Source organism: Nomascus leucogenys, chromosome 18 (assembly GCF_006542625.1).
Source record: "Nomascus leucogenys isolate Asia chromosome 18, Asia_NLE_v1, whole genome shotgun sequence".
Lineage (NCBI taxonomy): Eukaryota > Metazoa > Chordata > Mammalia > Primates > Hylobatidae > Nomascus > Nomascus leucogenys.
In genome coordinates this window covers 55,010,793-55,017,590 of record NC_044398.1, presented here as the reverse complement: position 1 = coordinate 55,017,590, position 6,798 = coordinate 55,010,793, and the positions used below count along the sequence as shown (strand labels likewise).

The following is a 6,798-nucleotide window of genomic DNA, read 5'->3' as shown; positions in this document are numbered from 1 at the left end:
AAGTGTTGAATTCTAAGCTTTCTTCTATCAACATTTTTATAATTTAAAATTGCTTAATAGCAGATGATAGACTTACTCAGAATAAGAGACATGCTTTGACAAAGAATTATATGACATTCTTAGCATTTTAGTTTTAATATTAGTAACTACAATAACTTACATTCTTCCTAAAGGGCAGACTGACTATAATTTCTGAATCTATTTTTATCACATGAACCCTTAAGACTTTGAAAAAATAATAAAGGTGATAAAATATGAAGACAGTTATTAAAATTCCTTTAGTCTTCTAATATATTTCCTGCAAACTTACCATCTGTACACTTTTTTCTAATTCCTGGGGAATTGCAAACGTAGATGAAGGAGAGTGAGTAAGAGGCCACGCACCAGCCTAGAAGGAAAAATACAAAAAAGCTAAATGGATCAACATCTCAATTCAAAGTAAATATTTATTAAATAATCTAAGCATCTAAAACATTTTCTTCTTCCTCAAAATGCTGATAAAATCTGAGTATTTCTATCATGGCACATTTCATTCCAAACCAACAGGACTTTTTTTTTTTTTTTTTTGAGATGGAGTCTCACTCCATCACCCAGACTTCAATGCAGTGGCACGATCTCCGCTCACTGCAACCTCTGCCTCTGGGGTTCAAGCGATTTTCCTGCCTCTGCCTCCCCAGTAACTGGGATTACAGGCAGGCACCACCACACCTGGCTAATTTTTGTATTTTTAGTAGAGATGGGTTTTCACCGTGTTGGCCAAGCTGGTCTGCAACTCCTGAGCTCAAGAGATCTGCCCGCTTTGGCCTCTCAAAGTGCTGGGATTACAGGCATGAGCCACCATGCCCAGCCCAAATCAATAGGACTTCAGAAGCCACAATCTACTGACAGAACCAAACGTAATCAGGCATCCATTTATGAATCCTTTGTATCAAAGTACTGAAATGATTAGTAAATGCTCATAGTAAAACACATATTCATACCTGTAGAACATATATTTGAAAACTAATTCCCAAATCTATTACTGTGTCTTGGTTTTTGATAAAATTGTTGAACTTATTGTTGAGATCAGCGCTGACACTCATATCTGTATACATCCGATGTAGCTTGCTGGTAAACTCATAACCACAGGCTTGCTATAAAAAAGTTTTAGAAAATACATGACTTCAAAAGAAAAATAATAAGTCATATTGGTTAATAAGAATGTGTCGGTATTGCTAGGTCTTTGGTCAAAGGTTCTTGCATGTACACTTATACCCAAGGACTAGTAATATATTCTTCATAAGTCAAAGCAACTAATCAAAACCTTTCAAACTTTCTTTCTTTTTAAAGACATATTTTAAATAAGTGAATAAAAACCACCTATTTAGGAACAATAAATCTCCCCTTAAACAAAAACTTTTTTTATACATTCATCTCTTATTTCAGCACTGCAAAATGCCCCATTACTATACATAAGATAGCTTAAAAGGATTTTATGTTGTGTTTTGTTTTAAAGACATGGGGTCTCACTGTTGCCCATGCTACAACGCAGTGGCTGTTCATTGGAGCCATCACGGTGCACTATGACTTTGGACTCCTGGGCTCAAGTGATCCTCCTATCTCACTCTCCCAGTAGCTGGGACTACTGGCACATGCCACAGCTGCTGGCTCTTACAAGGTTTACAGATAGTATCAAATGAAAGATTACATAAATGATTACTGGGAATACTCCAGCCTGTAGTCAATTGAAAAAGGTCTATTTAGGCATATTTTTAATAGCATCTACTGAGTGATGAAGAAAACTATTTCTTTTTTTTTTTGAAGAAAACTATTTCTTTAAAATTATTCAAAATTCTGTTGTTACCAGGTCAGAAAATCTGAATCTCTAATCTTGAAATATAAAAAGCTCATTAACACTACTTTTTTTTTTGTAATTAATCTATTTAGAGGCAGGATCTTGCTCTGTCACTCAGGATGGAGTGCAGTGGTGTGATCATGGCTCACAGCAGCCTCGATGTCCCAGGCTCCAGCAATCCTCCCACCTCAGCCTCCCGAGTAACTGGGACTAGAGGGACACGCCACCAAGCCCAGCTCACTTTTGTATTTTTGGTACAGACAGGGTTTTGCCATGTTTCCCAGGCTGGATTTGAACTACTGAGCTCAGACAATCTACCTGCCTTGGCCTCCCAAAGTGCTACTATTACAGGCATGAGCCACCACACCTGGCCAACACTACTTTTAGAAATTAAAAATTAAGTTCCTTTTTGGAGGTTTAAAAAAGAGCACACAGCAACTGGGTGCAGTGGTGCACACCTATTGTCCCAGCTGCTCAGGAGGCTGAGGCGGGAAGATTGCTTGAGCCCAGGAGTTAGAGTCCAGCCTGGGCAACATAATGAGACCCTATCTCTTAAAAAAAGAAAAAGGAAAAAAAGAGTGCATATTATATTCAACATGTCTACTATGCAGGAAAATTTATTGAATAACGCAGGATAAATAAGAACCTGCTACCACTTATCGGTATGTATGCAAGCTGAAATGATGTAAAAATAAATTGAAATGGAATTGCACTTCAAAATCTGTACTTAAAGGAATATTTTAGGTGTATTCATTTATAAGTAGTAATAATCTTTTATCATTAATACTGATTATCTTGTGAATCTTCATATATAAACATACATATTTTGTCCTTTTAATACAGTATTTGTATATCCCACTGTGTGACTATACAAATATACATTTAACCAGATGAATTGTTTCCTGTTACTGTATACAATGCTGCAATGAACATCTTTATGCGCCTGTGAATGAATTTCTAGGACAGTACCACATTAAAGACTTACATTACCTTTAATTTGTTGATCATGGCTTCTTCAGAATCCATAGACATGGATAACCCATGAATTAAACGTTTTGCCAGCATTCTTGCATAGAACTACATTTAAAAATATTTTAAAAGATTATTTCCTCTCTAATGATTTAGCATTCAGAAATAAAGTTGACTAAAATACAAATGAAACTTTTCTGTTCACAACATACCTTTTGAAAGACGACCTTGTCATCAGTGTATTTGAACACCGTGATGAAGCTCGTGAGCCTGTCTTCCACTTCATTCTGTCATCCCTTTCACCGACTTCTTCAGTAAGTTGTCACAGTACTTAGCAAGCTCATGTAGAAATTGATAATAAATCTTACAAAGGGTGCTTCTGTATATATCACACCTCAAAGGAGGCAAAGTGGTGATACAAGGTAAGATCAGTGGACAGAAATTTTGCTGTTTTTTTTAGAGACTGGGTCTTGCTCTGTCGCCAGGCTGGATTGCAGTGGACAAGATCATAGCTCACCGCAGCCTCAAACTCCCAGGCTCAAAGGATCCTCCTGCCTCAGCCTCCCAAGTAGTTGGGACTACAGGCATACAAAACCACACCAGGCTTCTAAAGCTTTATGTAATAATCATAAATGTAAACTAAATAAAATATACATCATAAGGTAAATTTTTAGAAAGAACAAGTCAAATATCAAATCATCACTTACTGACCAATAAAGCAACTGATATAAGTAATACAAATTTTTAAAAGAACACCTAGGTGAGTTTCGAGTGGTTTTATAATTTTTGACATTGAACAAGTACTTTTAAAAAAAGTTACAAAAACCTTGTAAGCAAGTTTCCTTCAAAGGTTTCCCAAACTTTATCATCAGATTTCCTTTAGATTTCAGATATAACAGAATCTACATGAAAAGTATTGCAAATTATTTCAAAGTAGACATATATTAAAATCCAAACTTTGTAAAATGGTTATTCTTCAAGAAAAGACGCATGGTATGTTGCATTCCTTACATAAATGCCAAACTATATACAATGTAGATAATTTTCCTTCTATTTTTCTGAAAAATGCTACAAAAACCAAATTAATTTGATATTCTGAGTTTTCATTTTCTAATACTGACTTTTCATAAGATTACTTTTCAGCAACCACCAAACTTACCAGTTCAGGTGCTTTGCAAACAGACTTAGGTTCTCTGTAATTTACAACTGATGTAAGGGCCTAAATAAAAAACAGGCCATAATTAATCACCAGCCATAGGGAAAAAGTACAGCTAGTTCAATATAAGCCATAATCTGTACATCCAAAATTACCCCGCCACATAAAACACAGCATTGCCGGTAGTTTGTTAATATTATCACACCTAACATGGTAGACTCTTTTGACTTTATTCTCTAATTACAAAATATCTATATATCCTGTTGCTATTTCAAGATACTCTGTAACTCATTATCGAAATTTGAACAGATAAAATAACGCTACTTAAAAAAAAACTTGGCCAGGCGCGGTGGCTCACGCTTGTAATCCCAGCACTTTGGGAGGCCGAGGCGGGAGGATCACGAGGTCAGGAGATTGAGACCACGGTGAAACCCCATCTCTACTAAAAATACAAAAAATTAGCCGGGCGTGGTGGCGGGCGCCTGTAGTCCCAGCTACTCGAAGAGGCTGAGGCAGGAGAATGGCGTGAACCCGGGAGGCAGAGCTTGCAGTGAGCCGAGATTGCGCCACTGCACTCCAGCCTGGGCAACAGAGCAAGACTCCGTCTCAAAAAAAAAAAAAAAAACTTACAATCTTGTAAGCAACTTTCCTTTAACGTATACAAAAGTTCATGTAAAACATATCTATTCTCTTTTCAAATATTATTCAATATAGCCTAAGTATTATGGCCAAAGAAAAAAATCAGTACTAAAAATTGTAAAATTATGCATGTCTATCCAGAAGATATCAGATTAAAAACTCCCCTTATATAGCATAATCATGGGACATTCTACAAGCATTCAATTTAACCATTCAGTTAATAATTTAAAAGTTAGATTATTTCTATTTTGAATTTCATATCTAAATTACTTAATCTCCATGTCTAGATCAGAAGTCTCATACTAGAAGTCTAATCCTGAAACTGCCTAAAGAATGATAGAGTTTTATGTACATACATAGTATATATGTATTTAAAACTTACCTTATCCAACGCACTCATAAAGTGCTGATCACCATTCAAAACAGTGTTGATAAGCTGAACAAATTTACCATGCACTTCCAAAACTGACTCCACAAATAGTGTTGGCATCTAAAAATGAAATATAAGTACAAAATGACATTTTAAGAGGTTCAAGGATATCCAAACTACTAGGTTTATTAGACTTATTAGTAAATTTTTCCTCAAGGAAATTGTTTCACACATGCACACTTCTCAGAAAATGGTTTTAGCTAAGACGGTATTAGAAATTTAAAACTTTGGTGTTGAAGGCCAGGCGCGGTGGCTTATGGCTGTAATCCCAGCACTTTGGGAGGCTGAGGCAGGCGGATCATGAGGTCATGAGATCGAGACCATCCTGGCTAACACGGTGAAACGCCGTCTCTACTAAAAATACAAAAAATTAGCCAGGCATGGTGGCAAGTGCCTGTAGTCCCAGCTACTCGGGAGGCTGAGGCAGGAGAATGGCGTGAACCCTGGAGGTGGAGCTTGCAGTGAGCTGAGATCGTGCCACTGCACTCCAGCCTGGGCTACAGAGCAAGACTCCTCAAAAAAAAAAAAAAAAAAAAAAAAGAACTTTGGTGTTGGAAATAGCTTGTCACCTGGGCACTTTGGGAGGCCAAGGCGGGCAGATTGCCTGAAGTCAGGAGTTCGAGACCAGTCTGGCCAACATGGTGAAATCCCGTCTCTACTAAAAATACAAAAAAAATTAGCTGGATGTGGTGGCGTGCGCCTGTAATCCCAGCTACACGGGAGGCTGAGGCAGGAGAACTGCTTGAACAAGGGAGGTGGAGGTTGCAATGGGCAGAGATCGCGCCACTGCACTCCAGCTTGGGCGACAGAGCGAGACTCCGTCTCAGAAAAACAACAACAACAAAAAAAAAACAAAAAAAAAAGAAAGAAAATAGCTTGTCATTCAGCACAACAAGCTGTCATAGACTGTCTAGTACCTGCCAGAAGAACCCACCAAAAGCATACTTTTCTACTGTGTTGGAATAACTTATCTTAAGGATAACAAGACCTGAACTACCAGGTCTATCACTTTCATAGAGGCTTATATAAGCAAAGACTGCCTGCAAAGTCACTGAAGGCTGAGAGAAAGGAGAGTTAAAAAGCCATTAATCCTGAGAACAGAGACCCTTGAACTCGGCAAGACAATCCCTCACATCTCAGAGAAAAGAAATACTTAATAGTACAAAAGTGAGTTTTCCCTTTTAATGGAGATAACCATGAAGAAGTTACTACGTAAGACTTAACTAAGTCAGCTGGATTTGAGTCTACCACAAATGTATTCACTTATGTTTCCATCTCCCAGCCTTGACACAAAATTCTATGCTTCTACGCCCAATGTCATTGGACATGGAATCTATAAATGTAATAATGTAAACTAGTAAGTTTGACAAATAATACAGAGTAATAAACCTGAATACTATAAACTAGTAGTTCTACAAAAATAGAAAACTGTGGTAAAAGGAATTTGAAGAAATAAAAAAATAGAAAACTTACACATTATTGTGGCATAACATAAAAACTAAAAATTATTACTTGCCAAAGACCAATCTGCAGCTAAGGTAACAGCCTCTAAAAAGTGCTCCTGAACAGTGACATCTACACACAGATACTATCTTATAGATGAAGGGCAAACAGCTCTATTTAAGAAGAGATAGTAACATTTGAAGTTATTTCTCTCTTGCTGATCAAACGTTACCAGTAATAACAAGATTTGGTGATGGGAAAGACAAACTGTTACAGTCGTGTGATTGGCAAAGTACTCGAGAAAGATGAGTATTAGGGACATGAGGG

At 37.1% G+C, this 6,798-nt stretch overlaps 1 long non-coding RNA gene across 1 annotated transcript; it reads right to left on the bottom strand.

The window, feature by feature from the left end:
- Positions 1 to 985: 985 nt before the first annotated feature.
- LOC115831225 lies at positions 986 to 3,096 on the bottom strand. The gene is made up of 3 exons (XR_004026752.1): positions 3,016 to 3,096; positions 2,825 to 2,911; positions 986 to 1,133 (listed from the first exon to the last, which is right to left on the bottom strand). It is a non-coding gene; the product is annotated as an uncharacterized LOC115831225 (long non-coding RNA).
- Between the last annotated feature and the right edge of the window lie 3,702 nt (positions 3,097 to 6,798).